Below are 22,166 nucleotides of genomic sequence, written 5' to 3' on the forward strand. Positions count from 1 at the left end.
AACGCAGCAGCCAATTCTCGTACAACAAGCTCCCACAAACACCAATGTGATAATAACCAGATAATCTGCTTTAGTGATGTGGTTGAGGGATAAATATTGGCCAGGACAGGGAGAAAAACACCCCCGGTCTTCTTCAAAATAGTGCCATGGGATCTTTTACATCCACCAGAGATGGAAGTTGGGGCCTCGGTTTATCGTCTCATCTGAACGACGACACCTCTAACAGTGTGGCACTCCCTCAGCACTGCCCTGGAGTGTCAGCCTAGATTTTGTGCTCATGTTGTGATGGGGAAAGCTTATTATGGGATGTCTAATTTGGCTATCCATCCGATGGCTCCTGAGATGCCAAGTGGAGAAATGAGTTGCCTCACGCTCTGGATAGTAGGTTGTTACCAGTTGCATGATATTGGCTGCTGTTTCCAGAACGGTCTGCGCATTTTTAAGCGCTTTTGTGGTGGATTTTTCCAGGGTTCATGAATGGGAAGGTTAGCGTTGCTCATGGAGTACACTGGTGTTGCGGTGAATGGCAGGCGAGGCAATGTGGGTCAGCATGAGCATCCCTGACACAGTCCTCATGGCAGCATTTAGCTGCATGTCCACGAACTTTGGCGACTGCAGAACCATGAGGCAGAGCAGTGTTCTGCAGCAGAGTAGACTAGGGCCACTGTTGCGGTGTGAAGTGTTCTGGCTGAGCTCCCCTATGACCAGTAAGAGGAAGGAAAGGCTGAGGAATAAAATGAGCTCCAATGGGAGATGATGCATTGAGTCTTGATTTCAACATCTACCTCATCATCACAGGTGGTCCCTCGGACGAGGATGACTTGCTTCCACGAGTTCACAGACATTTCAATGAAGGACCCGATGTCCCAGTCCTGAACTCCAATTGAGGGGGTGGAAGATGCCTGTGCGTGGATTTTTTTACGTGTGGTGAGTGAAGAAGTAGTAACGGGTTACATACAATTACACAGAATATACAGCACAGAAACAGGCCGTTCGGCCCAACTAGTCTGTGCAAGCGTTTATACTTCACACGAGTCTCCTCCCATTCATTCCATCTACCTCATCTCAGCCTTTCAGCATATCTTTCTAATCCCTTTTCTCTCACGTACTCGTCTAGTTTCCTTTTAAATGCATCTAAGCTATTTGCCTCAGCCACTTCCTGTGGTAGCGAGTTCCACATTCTCAGCACTCTCTGAGTAAAGAAATGTCTCCTTATTTCCCTGTTGGATTTATTAGTAACTACCTTGTATTTATGGCCCCCAGTTTTGAATTCTCCCACAAGTGGAAACATTCTCTCCACATCTACACTGTCTGACTCATTCATAATTTTAAAAACCTCTGCCAGGTCACCTCTAAGGCTACTCTTTTCTAAAGAAAAAGTCCAACCTGTTTAATCTTTTCCGTTAACTGTAATCTTGAGTTGGAGTGATTAGTCTGTAGCTTAGGAAGAACAAGAGAATCAAGTTCAGAGGAGCAATGAATATAATAGCATGGCTAAACTAGAGACAAGAAAAGTTGCAATAAAGAGAGGGGTTAGGCCAGAGCGAAAAGATCTAACATGATGAAATGCGTTTTCTTGTATTTTGTCCAGGAATGTGAGTGAGGTGTAGAATAGACCCCATAGAACTAAATATTGAAAGCTATCAATCGATAACAATTCCTAAACTGGATACAGATGTTCATCCATCCTTTCACCTATCTATCTACTTCCCTATTACTGTAAAAGTCTTGTGTCTTCTCATGTCTCACTCGTCAGATGACACACATCCAAGTGTCAAAAGTATAAAGAAAAGAGAAAGCCAGTCACTTGCCACTGGTTTCTTCTGACCTGGAGCTGGAAATTAACAAACACTTGCCAACCTGCACCCTTCCTTCACCTATAGCTATTAACCTGCAGGTGATCTCAGAGTGCTCCTATTTACAGCAATTAGAAGGTTGTGGATTGAAGGAATAGGCCAAATTAAGCACAGCTTCATCTTAGCAGCAAAATAATACATTGTTCATCTACACATTATAGCACTCCTGTAATTATAACGTAGCATATCATCTGATCTGCCACAAGCAATACCATGTGAGAGTCACTGACAGTATTAAAATAAGAAAATAAGAATTAGAGGCAGGAGCGGGCCATACAGCCCCTTGAGCCTGCTCCGCCATTCAGTAAGATCATGGCTGATCTTCAACCACAACTCCACATTCCCGCCCGAACTCCACATCCCCTGATTCCCCTAGAGTCCTTGTTTATGAATTCATAGGAATACTTAGGATATATGGTACAGAAACAGGCCATTCGGCCCAACCAGTCCACGCCCGCATTTATGCTCCACTCAAGCCGAATATTCCTCTAATAAATTCCTCAAATACTGAAGGCCATCTCACCGATAATAGTACTTCAATGCAAGGTGCCATCGTACTAAAGTACCGAAGGGCATCTCAGCGATAACAATACCTGTAAGAAGACAGACGCCACAGTACTCTGATACTGTAGTCTATCTCATTCATAACAGCATCTCAATGGAACAAAGTCCCCATAACACTAAAATACTGAAGAGCATCTCATTGTTAACACCATCAGAACTGTTTCATTTATAAGACTTCAAAATATTTTCATTGCATGGCTTTCATTTTTTGTTGCAAAAGCCATGAAGCTGAATACGTTCTAACACAATGAAGGAGAGCATGAAAAGCACAAGGCAATGGATCTATTTTTAGTCAACTCGGAAGAACGAAGCTAATCTGCTCCTGTACTAAAGGATGCTCTGGGCTTGCTGCAAAAACCCTGCGACACTCCTCAAACGCATTACATTAATGAATAGGTAATTTCTGGAGAAAATTTTCTTGATTTAAAAAATAATCAAGCAGCAGTATAAAATAACTTCATCTTATTTCTTATGCACTAAGAACATTGGGACGCAAAGACAAGGGAGGAGAAGAACAAATAAATTAAAGGGTATGCATAGGGATACCTTTAAGCAAAACGATGATTGATGCAACATGATTACAGAGAGGTACGGATTAATTCTAATTAGTAGCAGCAGGACTGTGCCCTGGCTGCTCCTTTAATCCAATGTTGTTTATTGTTCAGAGATCTGTGTTCAAATGGGGGAAACACTTTCAATCTCTCACGGCTCGATGAAGCAAGCGAAAATGCACGTGTATATTTAAAGCTACGACGCTGCCTTTCAAATGGAAAATGTCAGCAAGATCCTGAATTGCCCACCGAGACTGATGCTGCCCCTCCTCTAAGACCCTCCCCTTCAAGCCTACCTCTTTGAGAAAGCTTTTTTCTCACCTGTTCTAGTATCTCTTAATGTGGCTCGGTGTCAAATGTCTGATAACGTTCCTGTGCAGCACTTGGGACGTTTTGACAGGTTAAAGGCGCTATATCAATGCAAGTTATTGCAAGAAAATCTATCTCTCCTCATCTCTCCTGAAGGAGGTTGACTCTTTACCTTTCCACAGGCTGCGCCTCTTCTCAGATACTTCAGCTGAGAGGTTCATGGGAGATTTAATAGAGGTTGTTCCAAATTATGAAGGGTTTCGAAAAGAGTAAATAAGGAGAACCCGTTTCTACTGGCAGGAAGGTCGGTAGCCAGAGGACACAGATACAAGATAATTGGCAAAAGAACCAGAGGGAAGATGTATGAGATTCATGAAGATGATCCCAGAAATGATACCGGGGCTAAATTATGATTGCATATTCTAGGTTTGTATTTCCTGGAGTATTGAAGATTAAGGGGTGATCTAATTAAGGTATTTAAGCTGATCAAAGGAGTTGATAGGGTAGATAGAGGGTGACAGGGCTATGGACCAAGAGCTGGAAAGTTGGATTAGGCTAGATAGCTCTTGGTCGGCCAGCGTGGACACGATGGGCCGAAATGGCCTCCTTCCATGTTGTAAATTTCTATGATTCTATAGAGAGAAACTATTTTCTTTGCTGGGGGGTGTCCAGAACAAGGGGGCATCACCTTAAAATTAGAGCAAGGTCATTCAGGGATGATGTCAAGAACCACTTCTTCACGTAAAGGATAGTGGAAATTTAGAACTGTTTCCCCCAAAGGCTGGGGGATCAATTGAAAATTTCAATTCTGAGATTGATGGATTTTGTTGGGGAAGATTATTAAAGCTTATGGAACCAAGGTGGGTGGGTGAAGTTAAGATGCAGATCAGCCATGATTTAATTGAATGGCAGAAACAGCTCGAGGAGCTGAAGGGCCTCCTCCTGTTTCTATGTTCCTAGATGAGAGGGTTTAGTTATAAGTAGAGACTAGAGAAACCGAGGACCTTTATATTAGAACAGAGAAAGTTAGAAGAGATTTGATGGAAGTGTTGAGAATTATTAAGGGTTTTGATAAGGTAAGTCAAGGGAAACTATTTCCACTGGTTAGCAAGCTAGTACCTGCAGGGCATAATTTGAAAATCATCACTAAAATAATGAAGAGCGATATTAAGAGACTTTTATTTACATGGAGGGTTGTTAAGATATGGAATTCCCCTCAAGAAACAGTGGTGGAGCAGAATCCAAATTGCTTTTAAAAGAAAAAGGGAACATTTTTGAAAAAGAATGTTTTTAATTTTATGAGGAAAAAGCCAGGGGATAAGTGGATTGCCCCTTCAGAGCCAAATGGTCTTCTATGCTATAAAATTCTTTGAACAGCCGCAGCTATTCTCGTACATCTCCGAGCACCTGGCACTGGAGTTGGCACTGGCAGGGGGCTGAGAACAGGTCAGTCTGCCCACCTCGCCAGCTGAGAATATCGTACCAAACAGGGCATCAACAGAGTGAGGGGGGAGAACGTAAAATGTGGCTCATTAGAAAAATGTCACCAGCGATCACTGTCTTTTTGTACAAAGGCGGATTCATCACTGAAATCTTCACACATCATTAATGTTTCACAATTTTAATTTGCCACATTTCTGTTGCATTGCCCTCTTTTTTGGTTTTGCTTAATCTCCGCTCTTAAAGGTTCCCATGCCTGTCACATTTGAACCACAGACCTTACCACCTGAAGAAAATATTATTTTGTGTTATTTATTCTGATGTTGGCAAGGCTACATTTATTGTCCATCTCCAATTGCCCTGAGAAGATTGCGGAGATAGCTCTTCTCCTTGAACAGTTGTAGTCCTTGCCCTAATGGTGCTCCCACAATGGTGTCAGCTAGACCATCGAGACTGTAGTTCCATTGAGATCTGTTATTCCAGGATATTGGCCTAGCGATGATAAAGGAATAGAGAATATGTGTCCAAGTCAGGATGGTAGATGAGTTGGAGGGGAACTTGGAGATGATGGTGTTCCCAGAGCATTGTTGGTATTTCTCAGTGGTAGAGGTCGAAGGGGAGGCAGGAACTATCAAAGTAACTTTGGTGAGTTGCTGCAGTACATTCAGTTGATCAGACACACTGCAACCACAGTGCGCTGGTGGTGGAGGAGAAAACCGAGCCAAATATTGAAGATGTGAGATATGGCCTATTTTGCTGGTAACTCAGGAGCTGCTTAAAGCCCCGGAAGCTGTGGGATGTCACAAACCTTTCATTTTGTTTGATACAAAATACAGCAATAAAGTAAAGATTAAGAAGTGGAAATTGGTTCTTTCTGCATCTGTTTTCCGAGCGGAAAATGGGGGAAAAAAGGACCAATTTAGAAGCGCTATGTCCCAAACCCGATCAGCATTCGTGTTACGGGAACCGCCATAGTGGCATAGCAAGCTTTGCAGACAGCCATCTAAAAGAAGCATTAGGACCATTGCGTACGTTAATTATGGGTATAACGCCTGTTAGAGGGCCCATCCACAGTGCTCGCCCAACTCCAAAGTTGTCGCGTTCGTATCCCCCCAATCTCCACTCCAACAGCCCGTCCCGGGACTTACCTTCGAGCCACTGCCAGCAAGGCAAGCAGTCCTACATTTAACATTTGGAATGCGCGAGCTGCCAGTGAAGGCATGACAGGCGACAGTAGCTGATGTGTTAAATGATAGTGAGGCCCGAGGCCCAATTTCGGGCAGGTACTGGGCCTCTCGGTTGGGGCATGCACTGCCCATGCAGTGCCAATTCTAGTCCATTAGTTTGTCCCTAGACCAACACCTAAAACAGATTATCTGGTTATTATCGCATTGCTGTTTGTGGGACCTTGCTGTGCATAAAATGGCTGCGGCATTTCCTACATTACAAAGTGACTACACTTCAAAAAGTACTTCATTGGATATAAAGCGCTTTGGGACGTCCTAAGCTCATGAAAGGTGCTATATTAATGCAATTTTTTCTTTTTTTCACCCTTTAATGTTTGCCAATTGAAAAATATCGATAGTTCAGAATCAGAGGTGTCATTCTTGATATTGGTTGAGTTAGAAGACCTGGAACCATACAAGAGAGGAAACAGGCTTGCACCTTGCCTCAGCTAATGTTATTCTATAACTAACCATTAGGAAGTGCTTGAGAGGGCCAGTGCTGACGTGACCTTTGTTTTAAGCCCTCCCCACTGGCGATACGCTTCAGCTCCTCTCCTCTCCCTTTAACCTCCGCTGAATCTGACAGCTCTTCCTGTGGATAATCACCACCATGAATTAGTCCAACAGTATGTGGGCACCCTCCCTTTTTATTGTAATGTACTCATTCTTTAACACACTGAAAGATCCAGGACAGACAGGACTTGAACCAGCCCAAGTAGTCAGAATCGTACTTTAACAAGAGTCTTTCTACAAATCCCTTTACACGTATTACAGATGTTCTTTTAGGAGAGACATTCTATTTAAAAATAAAAAAATAAAATATTTTCTGCAAACCTTCGAAAGTGTTCTCCATAATTGCAGGGGTTTATTTTAACAGAAATTAAAACATATACACATAGAAAATAGGTGCAGGAGTAGGCCATTCGGCCCTTCGAGCCTGCACCACTATTCAATAAGATAATGGCTGATCATGCAACTTCAGTACTCCACTCCTGCCTTCTCTCCGTATTCCTTGATCCCTTTAGCTGTAAGGGCCACATCTAACTCCCTTTTGAATATATCTAACGAACTGGCCTCAACAACTTTCTATGGTAGAGAATTCCACAGGTTCACAATTCTCTGAGTATACCAGACTATAAACACTCCCTCCTACAGGAGATTGTAATCTCTAGTCCTTCTGCTTCAGGATCACTATCTCATGTGAATGGAGGGGCTACACAGCCTGTGCTTGTATTCAATGGCGGGAGGGCTTTCCCAGAATGAACCGCTCAGCCAAATGCCCTCGACTAAAACTATAGATAGTGCCGAACTACTCAGGGGCAAAGTGAGATCTGCTGTTCCCTGAGCTCCAAATCAGGGACTCAGCTTATCATTTTACACCAAGGCATTGCCACTGGTAAATGACTCACAACTCAAATCTCACAGCCAAGGTGTCCAATGTTGACAATGCCGTTCATCACAGTTGTCTGTTCACAAGATCATATGGAGAAGTGTGAGGTAATGCATTTAGGGAGGGCTAACAAGGCAAGGGAATACACAATAAATGGTAAGACATTGAGAAGTGTAGAGGAACAAAGGGAACTTGGAGTGCAGGTCCACAGATCCCTGAAGGTAGCAGGCTGGCTAGATAAGGTGGTTAATAAGGCATACGGAATATTGCCTTTATTAGCCGAGGCATAGAATACAAGAGCAGGTGGGTTATATTTGAACTTTATAAAACAGTAGTTCATCATAATCATAGGCGATCCCTCGAAAGAGGATGCTTTGCTTCCACATGAGTTCACAGATGTTTCAATGAAGGACCCGATGTTCCAGTCCTGAACTCCAATTGAGGGGGTGGAAGGTACCTGTGTGTGGATTTTTTTAATGTGTGGTGACCGTTGCACATCTTAGGCCACAGCTAGAGTACTGAGTACAGGAAAGAGGTGATTGCATTAGAGGTACAGAGGAGATTTACGAGGATGTTGCTTGGACTGGAGAATTTTAGCTATGAGGAAAGATTGGACAGGCTGGGGTAGTTTTCTTTGGAACAGAGGAGGCTGAGGGGAGATCTTATTGAGATGGATAAAATTATGAGGGGGCTGGATAGAGTGGATAGGATGGACCTATTTCCTTTAGCAGAGGGGTCAAGAACCAGGGGGTATAGATTTAAAGTAATTGGTAGGAGGTTTAGAGGGGATTTGAGGGGAAATGTCTTCACCCAGAGGGTGGTGAGGGTCTGGAACTCACTGCCTGAAAGGGTGGTAGAGGCAGAAACCCTCATGACATTCAAAAAGTACTTGGATGTGCACCTGAACCTATAGGGCTATGGACCAAGAGCTGGTAAGTGGGATTAGGCTGGAAAACTCTTGGTCAGCCAGCACGGAACACGATGGGCCGAAATGGTTTCCTTCCGTGCTGTAAATTTCGATGATTCTTTGATCATTATGGATGGGGAAGACCTTTCGGATACCTTAATTCATCCATCCTAAAGTCCTCCAATGTAGCAGTCAATTGTTTCTCAAATGATTCCTGTGTTTTTGCCTCCACTGCTCTATCTGGAGGTTTAATTCTACATGTTGATCACTCTTTGTGTGAAGAAGATATCAGTGCTAATATTAATGTTTACTAATTTGAGTCTGTGTCCCCTTATTCCCCTCCCACAATGAATTTAAAGTAAACTTCTGAATTTACTTTTTCCATTTCCTTAACTGTTTTTTCTACTTCTATAAGCTCACCTCACTAACATCTTCTTTCAAGGATGAACAGCTTAATTTCTCTAGTTTCTCCTCATGACTCAGACCCCGAACAGTCGCCTTGTCTCCCTTCTCTTCACTGCCTCCATCAATTGATTGTCTCCTTTGTTTCTTGGTGACTAGAACTGGATGCTTTAAAAGTATCTCAACCTCAAATGCTCAGTCACACGAACATCATGATGGGTAGCCTATCGGTTTATACAATAATATAGACAGGTATTACAAGTAATATACAGCATGAGGGATCTCCTGAGCATAATATACAGTATTCTGTAATACATTGAATGAGGGATACCCTGAGCAGGGTATACAGTGTCATGTAATATACATGGGATTTCAATTATCCATCATAATGGAAGGGATTATACTGGCATAAAATAGTAATTGGCAGATAATTGAGAGTCCCCAGATGACTGTTGATTGATGTGCCTTCCCCACCCACTTGCCTGATTCCTGTCCAGCAGCACTCACTTCCTTTCTCACCTTGGCAAACTCAGAAGGTACTGCAATAGCGGATCAAACAGCAATCAGCTAACTCACAGTTCCACCAGCCACCGGTTCAAAAACGCTACCTACTGGATCTCAGCCAGAAACACTCTTCCAAAGCCAAGCAAAGACCCCCGGAGTTAAGTGCTGACAGCGTTGTGCACTCATCTCCAGAGACTCTCTCTGCAATGCTAATCTCAGTCTAGCTGCTGACTATAAAATCCATACGCAGCACGTGAGTAACAAGCTTAAACAGCCAGGCCCTAAGTATCTCAAGCAATTTACATAGTGTGATGGCATACATTGTATGAGGGATACCCGGAACAATTGATCTAGTATATTGTAATGGGTATATCAAAGGAATAATGTGAGCAGCTTTCTTTAATAATACCTCAAGGAATTGCCACCTGCAGTTTGTACAGTATCCCATCACGTTCACCTCAAGGGATATCCCCAGTATCCTTTACATAATAAAGTATTCCATTCCGTTTATTGTATAATGTGCTCTGCAGGCAAAGCCTGCATTGTACCAGTGACAATGACGAATGCAACCTGTCAAATGGCTTCTTCCAGCCAACCACGCAGGTGTTTCCTAGATAGAAACATAGAAACATAGAAAATAGGTGCAGGAGCAGGCCGTTCGGCCCTTCGAGCCTGCACCGCCATTCACTCGGAATGAGTGATCACAGTATGGTTGAATGTGTAATACAGATTGAGGGTGAGGAAGTAGTGTCTCAAACGAGCGTACTATGCTTAAACAAAGGGGACTACAGTGGGACGAGGGCAGAGTTAGCTAAAGTAGACTGGGAACACAGACTAAACAGTGGCACAATTGAGGAACAGTGGAGGACTTTTAAGGAGCTCTTTCATAATGCTCAACAAAAATATATTCCAGTGAAAAAGAAGGGTGGTAAAAGAAGGGGTAACCAGCCGTGGATAACCAAGGAAATAAAGGAGAGTATCAAATTAAAAACCAATGCGTATAAGGTGGCCAAGGGTAGTGGGAAACTAGAAGATTGGGAACATTTTAAACGATAGCAAAGAATGACGAAGAAAGCAATAAAGAAAGGAAAGACAGATTATGAAAGTAAACTTGCGCAAAACATAAAAACAGATAGTAAAAGCTTTTACCGATATATAAAACGGAAGAGAGTGACTAAAGTAAATGTTGGTCCCTTAGAAGATGAGAAGGGGGATTTAATAATGGGAAATGTGGAAATGGCTGAGACCTTAAACAATTATTTTGCTTCGGTCTTCACAGTGGAAAACACAAAAACCATGCCAAAAATTTCTGGTCACGGGAATGTGGGAAGGGAGGACCTTGAGACAATCACTATCACTAGGGAGGTAGTGCTGGACAGGCTATTGGGACTCAAGGTAGACAAGTCCCCTGGTCCTGATGAAATGCATCCCAGGGTATTAAAAGAGATGGTGGAAGTTATAGCAGATGCATTCGTTATAATCTACCAAAATTCTCTGGACTCTGGGAGGTACCAGCGGATTGGAAAGCAGCTAATGTAACGCCTCTGTTTTAAAAAGGGGGCAGACAAAAGGCAGGTAACTATAGGCCGGTTAGTTTAACATCTTTAGTGGGGAAAATGCTTGAAGCTATCATTAAGGAAGAAATAGCAGGACATCTAGATAGGAATAGTGCAATCAAGCAGACGCAACATGGATTCATGAAGGGGAAATCATGTTTCACTAATTTACTGGAATTCTTTGAGGATATAACGAGCATGGTGGATAGAGGTGTACCAATGGATGTGGTGTATTTAGATTTCCAAAAGGCATTCGATAAGGTGCCACACAAAAGGTTACTGCAGAAGATAAAGGTGCGCGGAGTCAGAGGAAATGTATTAGCATGGATAGAGAATTGGCTGGCTAACAGAAAGCAGAGAGTCGGGATAAATGTGTCCTTTTTGGGTTGGAAATCGGTGGTTAGTGGTGTGCCACAGGGATCGGTGCTGGGACCACAATTGTTTACAATATACATAGATGACCTGGAAGAGGGGACAGAGTGTAGTGTAACAAAATTTGCAGATGACTCAAAGATTAGTGGGAAAGCGAGTTGTGTAGAGGACACAGAGAGGCTGCAAAGAGATTTAGATAGGTTAAGCGAATGGGCTAATGTTTGGCAGATGGAATATAATGTCGGAAAATGTGAGGTCATCAACCTTGGGAAAAAAAACAGTAAAAGGGAATATTATTTGAATGGGGAGAAATTACAACATGCTGCGGTGCAGAAGGACCTGGGGGTCCTTGTGCATGAATCCCAAAAAGTTAGTTTGCAGGTGCAGCAGGTAATCAGGAAGGCGAATGGAATGTTGGCCTTCATTGCGAGAGGGATAGAGTACAAAAGCAGGGAGGTCCTGCTGCAACTGTGCAGGGTATTGGTGAGGCTGCACCTGCGTGCAGTTTTGATCACCTTACTTAAGGAAGGATATACTAGCCTTGGAGGGGGTACAGAGACGATTCACTAGGCTGATTCCGGAGATGAGGGGGTTACCTTATGATGATAGATTGAGTAGACTGGGTCTTTACTCGTTGGAGTTCAGAAGGATGAGGGGTGATCTTATAGAAACATTTAAAATAATGAAAGGGATAGACAAGATAGAGGCAGAAAGATTGTTTCCACTGGTCGGGGAGACTAGAACTAGGGGGCACAGCCTCAAAATACGGGGGAGACAATTTAAAACCGAGTTGAGAAGGAATTTCTTCTCCCAGAGGGTTGTGAATCTGTGGAATTCTCTGCCCAAGGAAGCAGTTGAGGCTAGCTGATTGAATGTATTCAAATCACAGATAGATTTTTAACCAATAAGGGAATTAAGGGTTATGGGGAGCGGGCGGGTAAGTGGAGCTGAGTCCACGGCCAGATCAGCCATGATCTTTTTGAATGGCGGAGCAGGCTCGAGGGGCTAGATGGCCTACTCCTGTTCCTAATTCTTATGGTCTTATGTAATATGATCATGGCTGATCATGCAACTTCAGTACCCCACTCCCACCTTATTTCCATGCCCCCTGATCCTTTTAGCTGTAAGGGCCACATCTAACTCCCTCTTGAATATATCCAATGAACTGGACTCAACAACAGACAGATAGTGAGTTCCACATTGAAACACAGCTGTTCACACAGTGACACATCACAACTCGGGGTCTGTGGAGCTCAGTACACTGATTCCCTCAGGACAAGACTCCATTGAAACATCCTCCCTGATGGAAATCTCAATTAGATTGAGCAAGACATCTCCCAGACTAAATGTTCATCCCCTTAGACATATAAAGTAGGCTGGCCAATCCCACCAGCTACCCTCCAAATATAGCATCTCATATTCCTCTTTGCATCCTCAGTGTATTGAAATGAAGACTCATTGTACCATCTCCTACTCAAACTCATTTCTCACCGAACCTCCTTACCTGCTTCAATCTTTCTTTCCTTCTAAAATCTACAGACTGTTGAAACCCAAGCTTGGTGTTACTTACCTTGTGACTACTTTGTGGCCCTCGCAGGTCGGGGCCTCCATGCTGCCCATGGCCGCCGCTCACTGCTCCTTTTATGGCCCCAACCTGCCGCTGATCTTCTCTCGCAGGTTGGCGCCATCAGCAGCAGGTTGGGGCCATAAAAAGAGCGGCGAACGACGGCCTTGGGCAGCATGGAGGCCCCGACCTGCGAGGGAACATCAGCGGCAGGTCGGGGCCATAATAGGAGCGGCAGCCATGGGCAGCACGGAGGCATGCCACTAGAAGGTACAGCGTGAGCTGGTGCAGGAGGGCGACGGCTGTGAAGAGTGATGCCATCAAGATCCAGGTCGGTGATTGGAGCGTGGGCAGATACAGCAGGAGCAGTGAGGTCGGGACGAAGGAGCAGTGAAAGACTGTGGAGGGACGTGATTGGGGCCCAGGGGAGGCGCGAGTTTGGAGCCAGTAGCCCAGGGGCAGCACAGGCCAGCCCACACTGCGATTTATGTGCGCACTAGGTCCGTGGTCTCCAGTTGTCTTGGGTAACCCTTGCCACAGGACCAAGACCTAGCTCTGTCGAGCCTGTGTGGTGGCTGGTGTGCAACGGCCACCCCACGTTAAAAAAATGCACGCACATTCATCTTCCACCCTTGAGGATGTAGTTCGGGTCCTTCATTGAAACACCTGTAAACCGGTCCTTTTTTTGGTGTGGAAGCAAGTCATCCTCGTTTCGAGGGACCGCCTATGATGACCATGATTTTGTGACATCTTGCTTTCTCTTTTATTCTTTTCACCTTTAGTGGTGCCCTGTACTGCTTACCTTGATTTATCACCCAAGGTTCTCAGTACTAGATGCATTGTGAGGTACAACTTTAATGTCAATCCCAATGCAACAACCAATGCGTAGACAGTGCTTTTAATATAGCATAGCTTCCCGAGGAGCTTCACAAATGTGCTGATTGAACACCAAGCAGGAATTAGGAGGTATGGGGAGGTGACCAAATGTATGTTTGAAGAGGTAGATTTTGAGGGTACTTTTGAAGGCAGGTAATGATGCAGCAAGGCGGAAGGATATAGGGAGAGAATTACAGAGACCAGGGGCACCTTGTATAACGTCTCTAATAGTCCTACGTAAGCTGCAAGCTGGGAATGTAGAGGTTGAATGAGACCAGGGAGGGATTACACATGGACAAGGATTTCAAAATCAATTCAGTGAGGGAATGGGCTCCTGTGGCGGGGGGGGGCAATGTCTGGGGGTGATGAGTGAGCCGGACTTAGTACAGGAAAGGATGTGGGGCTTCAGGGCTCTGGATGAATTGGAGTTTGTTGTTGTTATGTATTTATGCTTGGGGTCACCGGACACCAGGGGGCGCCACTGTCGGAGGTCATTGGGCTGTATGTGTGCATGCACGGTCACTGGTATATAAGCGTGGATACCTTGTCACGTGGGTTATTTTGGGCGCGAATAAAGTTGGATCAGGTTTACACCTGATGCAGTTTACAGTAACTAGTCTTTTGAATCATTAAATTCATTACATTTGGCGACGAGGTAACTTAAGAACCTTCGCATGAACAATGGGCACTATTGGAATTCTGGAGAGACTCGTGGATGGCGAGGATTGGCCGTATTTTATCGACCGCCTGGATCAGTATTTTGTGGTCAACAAAATGGAGGGAGACGCTGTTACAGTTCGGCACAGGGCGGCTTTCCTCACCGTTTATAGTCCAAAGATTTATGGCCTCATAAAGAATCTTCTCTCACCTTTACGTCCAATGGATAAAGAATATGGGGATTTGTGTGCTTTGGTGTGTGACCATCTTAAGCCAAAAGAGGGGATCATCATCTCACGCTATCGCTTCTACACGCAAGTTGGTGCTGAGGGCCAGGATGTGTCGGGATTCGTTGCCGACCTGCGACATCCTGCTGAACCGTGTAAGTTTGGGAACGTGTTGGAAGACATGCTGCGAAATTTCTTCGTGATAGGCATCAACCACGATGTGATTCTTCGGAAGTTATTGGCCGAAGTGAAGCTGGGTTTGAGCAGGGCCATCGCGACTGCCCAGGCATGCATGACGACTGATGATAATTTGAGGCAGATATCATCGAAGAATCGGAGCTCCACGGCAAGTACTGTAAACAAGACTGTGTCATCGTCTGGCAGAGCTGCTTATGGCAGGGTCTATTCAACTGCTTATGTGAAACCTGAAGCTGTTCAAACTCCACCAACTGGTACGAATCCGATTTCACCCTGTTGGCATTGTGGGGGCAATCATCGGCCTCATCAGTGTCGGTTTAAACAGTACTCCTGTAATTGCTGTTTGTAAGTGGGGCATCTTCAGAGAATGTGCCCACAACTGAGCAAGCGTGCGGCCGCTCATTACATTGCTGATGATGACCAGTCCAGTGCTGGCCCGGATACACAACCCAAGGAGGAAGTGTATGGTATGTATTCATTCTTGGGAAAGAGCCAACCGATAATCGTTAATGTGAAGCTGAATGGCGTGCCTATATCAATGGAGCTGGACACGGGTGCGAGTCAGTCGATAACGAGCCAAAGGACATTCGACAAACTGTGGGACATTGAGGCTGTGAAGCCTAAGCTGAGTCCAGTCAATGCCAAGTTGCGTATTTACACTAAGGAACTCATACCGGTGATTGGCAGTGCAGTAGTCAAGGTGATGGTGCGGTTCATGATCTACTGTTATGGATCGTCCCAGGTAATGGTCCAACGCTGTTCGGCAGGAATTGGCTCGAGAAAATCAAGTGGAATTGGAATGATATCAAAGCGTTGTCATCAGTGGATGACACTTCATGTGCTGAAGTGTTGAAGAAGTTTCCTTCTTTGTTTGAACCGGGCATTGGAAATTTTACGGGAGCCAAGGTGCAGATTCACCTGGATTCTGATGCAAGGCCTGTCTACCATAAGGCTCAGTCTGTTCCATACATGATGAGGGAGAAGGTTGAAATTGAGCTTGACAGACTCCAACGTGAAGGGGACATATCACTGGTCGAGTTTAACGAGTGGGCCAGTCCTATTGTTCCTGTGTTGAAGAGTGATGGCACTGTCAGGATTTGTGGAGACTACAAGGTTACGATTAACCGATTTTCGAAACAGGATCGGTACTCGTTACCAAAGGCTGATGACCTGTTCGCCATGCTAGCTGGTGGAAAATAATTCACTCAACTGGATCTGACATCGGCCTATATGGCACAGGAGCTTGTCGACACTTTGAAGAAACTCACCTGCATCAACACCCATAAAGGACTGTTTGTCTACAACAGGTGTACTTTTGGAATTCGTTCGGCTGCAGCCATATTTCAGAGGAATATGGAGAGTTTACTGAAGTCCATTCCTACAACTGTCGTGTTTCAAGGTGACATTCTGGTCACAGGTCGCGACACTGCTGAACATCTGAACAATCTTGAAGAAGTCCTACATCGTCTGGACAAAGTGGGGCTCAGGCTGAAACATTTGAAGTGTGTCTTCATGGCACCTGAAGTTGAATTCCTGGGGAGGAAGATTGTTGCTGATGGCATCAGGCCTACTGATTCGAAAACCAAGGCCATCAAAAATGCACCCAGGCCTCAGAATGTGACAGAGCTGCGTTCATTCCTTGGGTTACTCAACTACTTCGATAATTTTTTACCAAGATTGAGCACTTTGTTAGAGCCACTGTATGTGCTACTCAGAAAAGGAGACAACTGGGTCTGGGGTGTGTCTCAAGATAGAGCCTTTGAGAAAGTTAAGAATCTGCTCTGTTCAAACAAGTTACTTGTTCATTATGATCTGTGTAAGCGTCTTGTATTGGCCTGTGATGCTTCATCATAGGCGGTTGGCTGTGTACTCCAACAAGCAAATGAGTCGGGTAAGCTACAACCTGTTGCGTATGCTTCGAGAAGTTTGTCAAAGGCCGAAAGAGTTTACAGCATGGTAGAAAAAGAAGCTTTGGCCTGTGTGTATGGGGTCAAAAAGATGCATCAGTACCATTTGGTCTTCGTTTTGAACTCAAAATGGATCACAAGCCACTCATTTCATTGTTTTCGGAAAACAAAAGGATTAATACTAATGCATTGTCCCGTATCCAGAGGTGGGCATTGACATTGTCTGCCTATGATTATGTTATTCATCATAGACTTAACACTGAGAATTGTGCCAATGCCCTGAGTCGTCTGCCTTTTCCCACACCCGATATGGAGATGCCTCAACCTGCAGATCTACTGTTAGTAATGGATGCTTTTGAGAGTGAAGCAACTCCTGTCACTGCTCAACAAGTTAGGATCTGGACCAGCCAGGACCCTATTTTATCGGTTGTGAAACGTTGTGTCCTCAGTGGTGATTGGTCTGCAATACCAATGTGTGATGGGACCAAACCTTACAACCGTCGCAAAGATGAACTGTCCGTTCAGTCAGATTGTTTACTGTGGGGTAATCGTGTGGTTATGCCTAAGAAAGATAGAGAAAAATTTGTACGTGAACTACATAGCACTCATCCTGGTATTGTCATGATGAAAGCCATTGCCAGGGCTCATGTATGGTGGCCTGGAATTGACTCTGATCTTGAATCATGTGTGCATCAGTGCAATACCTGCATGCAGCTAAGTAAAGTACCAGCGGAATCTCCGCTGAGTTTGTGGTCGTGGCCATCGAAACCATGGTCGAGGAGCCACATCGATTTTGTGGGCCCTATCCTGGGAAAGATGTTTTTTGTTGTGGTGGATGCATATTCAAAGTGGATAGAGTGTATTATTATGTCATCCAGTATGTTTACAACCACTATTGACAGCCTTCGTGTCATGTTTGCTACTCATGGTTTGCCTGACATTGTTGTGAGTGACAACGTATCTTGCTTCACTTGTCTGGAGTTTCAAGAGTTCCTGAAACTTAATGGGATTAAACATGTGAGGTCAGCCCCATTCAAACCTGCTTCTAATGATCAAGCAGAGTATGAAACGCGTAACTCAGGGTTCACTGCAGACTCGCTTGTCCTGTATACTGCTCAGCTACAGGACCAGACCTCATACACTTACTGGGGTCTCCCCTGTTGAACTACTGATGAAGAGAAGTCTCAAGAACAAGCTCCCTCTTATTCATCCCAATTTAAATGATTGTGTTGAAAACAGACGTCAAAGTCAGCAAAGGTATCATGAGCGTGCTGCTGTGTCACGTGACATCTCTGTCAATGATCCGGTTTATGTCCTGAACTATGGTCAAGGTTCAAAGTGGGTCACCAGTACTGTTACAGCCAAGGAGGGTAACAGAGTGTTTATCGTCATGCTCAAGAATGGGCAAACATGCAGAAAACATGTTGATCAGATAAAACTGGGGCACACGAATGAACTGGAACCGCTTGAGGAAGACGCAGTCAGTGACCAACCAACCAATGTTCATTCATCAGAGAACTTTGCTGTCATTATTGAAACGGGACCTCCAGTCCCTGATGTGGTCATTACCGCTCCCATCAAATCGGTTACTCAGCTCTCAGTCACAACTGACTCAGAACGCTCACCTAGAACTGAAGTTGAACTGAGACGATCAATTTGTGAGTGGAAAGACCCAGACCATCTTAATTTGTAAAAAGACTGATATTAAGATCTTGAAAGGGGATGTTGTTATGTATTTATGCTTGGGGTCACCGGACACCAGGGGGCGCCACTGTCGGAGGACATCGGGCTGTACGTGCACATGCGCAGTCACTGGTGTATAAGCGCGGTTACCTTGTCTCGCGGGTTACTTTGGGCACGAATAAAGTTGGATCAGGTTTACACCTGAGGCAGTTTACTGTAACTAGTCTTTTGAGTCATTATATTCATTACTGTCGTGTAGGGTGGAGTTTGGGAGCTATAAGTGCAAATTGGAAGTAACAAAAATGTCTGACAGGTGGTAGGGGGATACAGGGGAAGGCACTGGGGTAGGGAATCTTCCGAAGGTCGAAAATAGCAACTCCAGAGAGAGATTGGATGAGGACAATTAACACTGGGAGGTATTAACCCCAGTGCCTGATGCAGTGGGAGGTTTTGTTATATAACACTCCTGTGAAGCACCTTCTAGTGTTTACTACATTAAAGGCACTATATAAATACAAGTTATTGTTGTTGTTGTTGTATTAACCCCAGTGCCCGGTGTAGTGGGAGGGGTTAAACCCTGTGCCCGGCATAGTGGGAGGGATGAACCCCAGTGCCCGGTGTAGTGGGAGGGATTAACCCCACTGCCCGGTGTAGTGGGAGGGATTAACCCCAGTGCCCGGTGTAGTGGGAGGGATTAACCCCAGTGCCCGGTGTAGTGGGAGGGGTTAAACCCTGTGCCCGGCATAGTGGGAGGGGTTAACCTCAGTGCCTGGTGTAGTGGGAGGGATTAGCTCCTGTGCCCGGTGTAGTGGGAGGGATTACCCTCAGTGCCTGGTGTAGTGGGAGGGATTAACCCCGGTGTGCCAGTAGGTATTAACATTGAGCAATCAACATATAGATTACGAACTGAAATGGCTTGTTGCACTATACGTCCGCTATTCACACCAGCCTGAAAGGACTGGTCTTCTCTGCAGGGATGCAAATGGATGGTTGAGGGCACTTATCTCATTTTTCTCGGTAATCTAATAACTCTGTCCATTCGCACTTTACTCATTTGGTGGAAATCACAACAACTGCAATCATTTATCTCCTCATTAATTATGAAAGGTGGCGGGGAGGGGCCTGACCAGTTCCCTCTATCATGCGGCAGCTACCGATGGTCCCAGACCAGTCGGGACCACCGCCAGTGGGGGAGTACTCCGTGCACGCGCATTCTCCTGAATTAAACCGGGCGCGTACTCGGCTTCGGGCGCGCGCAGAGGTCGTTCAGAAAACCCGCGGGCACGAATGTCATCGCCCAAAAAACACAAGATTGCAAACCCGGAACATATCCGGGGGCGCGCCAGCCAGGTTTTCGCGCGTCGGACACGCGCCAGAAGCGGGGGCGTGCACAGAACCAGTTAATTTCATGCAATTTCTGAAGGGTGCGGAGTTCCACAGAGATAAGATCGCACAAAAAACAATCATATGAAATATTTAATATTTGCAAATAATGGGGACAAAAGAGAAAGACTCAGTTTAGTTTGAAACTAGCATTTAAATACTGTGAACGTTCAATAAATCTCAAATTATATTATCTTCAATAAACATTGCTACATTGTAACTGTATTTTTTCATTTAGATGTAATATCTGCTATTTATATATATATATTGCATACTTCCCTCTTCCAGCCCTATTGTCTATTATTTCATACATCACATCGGTATTTAATGGGTGGTCTAATTTAATTTATTTTACTGGATCAACTTTGTCTTGGATTTTTTTTTTGAAGGGGGCGATATTCCTTAAAAATAGTTTCTGTGCATCTGAAATGAGCGAACATTTCCGCTAACGGATGAAATATTTCAAGAACTTTGCGCTGGAATCTTCGCCCCTTATGTAAAACATAGTTCTGCACAACAATTTATTATTAGGGGAAGGAGGGAAAAGGAAGAATCTTAGACATTAAAAAAAAATCAATTTACCTTCAGAGTTGTATCAACTCAGGCAGACCTCTAGCTGGCCACGGTCACCCTGCATCAATTCTCCTTTATCTCCTTCAGATGGCAAATCGCAGATCCCAATATTTCCTCAACTACTACAGCGGTGCACGGGGATAAAGACGGACAGATGAGCAGTCCCCCATCTCACAGAGCAGCGTGTTATACCGCGGAAATCAACATGACACGCACCGTGTTACTGGGCATCAGGAGAGAGAGAGGCACCCAGTGCTCTGCTCAAATCGCTAGTCAGTCAGTCATTCATTCCATCCACATAGATGTATCCAAATAAATGCGCCGGGAGGAGCCCTGGAATCTCTGTTTCCCCCTCTCTCTCTTCGCAAGTTCTCCCTTGCACTGCCGATGGGATGCAAGGAGCGAATGTTTGCAGACCAGGGATCGGCGGGGCTTATTAGTGAGTGTGGAGTCACGACAAGGGGCGTGGGGGGATAGAGTGAAGATCAAATCTACGCTGTGGGGGAGTGTTTTTTCTTTCAAATTCTATTAAGCGCATGCTCAGGAAACGTATTTAACACACACTTACACACACAGGGCTTTCCCTCTTGCTGCGGAAATTCGTCTGGAGAGCGCCGATACTACGTGGAGCTGGCATTTCTCCTGAGTGTTCCAAGATAGAACAAGGCATTTGATAGAAGATGCATTGACTGAGGCGTCCGTCCCAATTCTCCGGTATCATTATCCTACCAGCCCACTGTATATTAATCCAATCATGGCAACTTATGACTTATGGAGGTTTTTAAGATTATGAAAGGGTTTGATAGGGCAGAGGTAGAGAAAATATTTCCACCCAGGCCCAACATCCCCGGCATCGAAGCACTGACCACACTCGACCAGCTGCATCGGGCGGGCCACATTGTCCGCATGCCCGACACGAGACTCCCAAAGCAAGCGCTCTACTCTGAACTCCTACACGGCGAGTGAGCCCCAGGCGGGCAGAGGAAACGCTTCAAGGACATGCTTAAAGCCTCCTTGATAAAGTGTAACATTCCCACTGACACCTGGAAGTCCCTGGCCCGAGACCACCCGAAGGGGAGGAAGAGCATCTGGGAGGGCGCTGAGCACCTCGAGTCTCGTCGCCGAGAGCATGCAGAAACCAAACGCAGACAGCGGAAGGAGCGTGCGGCAAACCAGACTCCCCACCCACCCTTTCCTTCAACCACTGTCTGTCCCACCTGTGACAGAGACTGTAATTCCCGCATTGGACTGTTCAGTCACCTAAGAACTCACTTTTAGAGTGGAAGCAAGTCTTCCTCGATTTCGAGGAATTGCCTATGATGATGATGATGACCACAGGGAAATATAAGATACTAATAAATCCAATCGGGAATTCAGAAGAAACTTTTTTACCCAGAGAGTGGTTAGAATGTGGAACCCACTACCACAGAATGTGTTTGAGGTGAATAGCCCAGATGCATTTAAGGAGAAGCTAGATAAATAGAAGGATATGCTGATAGGGCTAGATAAAGGGAGCCAGGAAGCAATGTTCCTTCTTTTTTGGGGGGGTACGTGGCCCCTTTACCGCGGATTTTCACATTGAAAAATCGGCAAGCCAGCTACGCGGGAGATCCTGAGAGCTGCGCGGCTGCACAGCTTAAAGGGAACATTGATGGGAAGTGACTCGTGGAGCATAAACATGGGCATGGACCTGTTGGGCTGAATGGCCTGTTTCTATGCTGTACATTCTATGTAATCCGATGTAAAATGACACGGTAGACACAGGTGATCGAAGCCATTCAGCCGGTCATAGCTCAACCATAATAAAAAATAGCCTACACTCCTCATCATGTCACCTTCCTAGCTCTTGAATGAATCAAAATATTTTGCCTCTTCTACCCTGCCCTACCCAGATCACTCGAGTGTGGTGTCTTTGTGTGATGAGTCAGTGTTAGCTGTGGCTTAATGGATAGTGTTCTAACCTCTGAGTGAGAAAGTTATGGTTTCAAGTCCCACTCCAATGACGAGTGTAAAATTTAGGT

At 45.0% G+C, this 22,166-nt stretch overlaps 1 protein-coding gene across 2 annotated transcripts in view; it reads right to left on the minus strand.

The window, feature by feature from the left end:
- LOC139229318 (probable G-protein coupled receptor 153) overlaps nucleotides 1-20,562 on the minus strand; it is an 89,868-nt gene extending 69,306 nt beyond the window's left edge. The window contains exon 1 of one of the 2 annotated variants that reach the window (XM_070861009.1): nucleotides 20,155-20,562. The gene's annotated coding sequence lies outside the window, so the exon portion shown is untranslated. Of the gene's footprint in view, nucleotides 1-8,663; nucleotides 8,742-20,154 lie in introns of those variants that run through there. The other variant, XM_070861010.1, reaches the window with a different exon arrangement.
- Nucleotides 20,563-22,166: the final 1,604 nt, after the last annotated feature.

This window comes from Pristiophorus japonicus, chromosome 18, assembly GCF_044704955.1.
Source record: "Pristiophorus japonicus isolate sPriJap1 chromosome 18, sPriJap1.hap1, whole genome shotgun sequence".
NCBI lineage: Eukaryota > Metazoa > Chordata > Chondrichthyes > Pristiophoridae > Pristiophorus > Pristiophorus japonicus.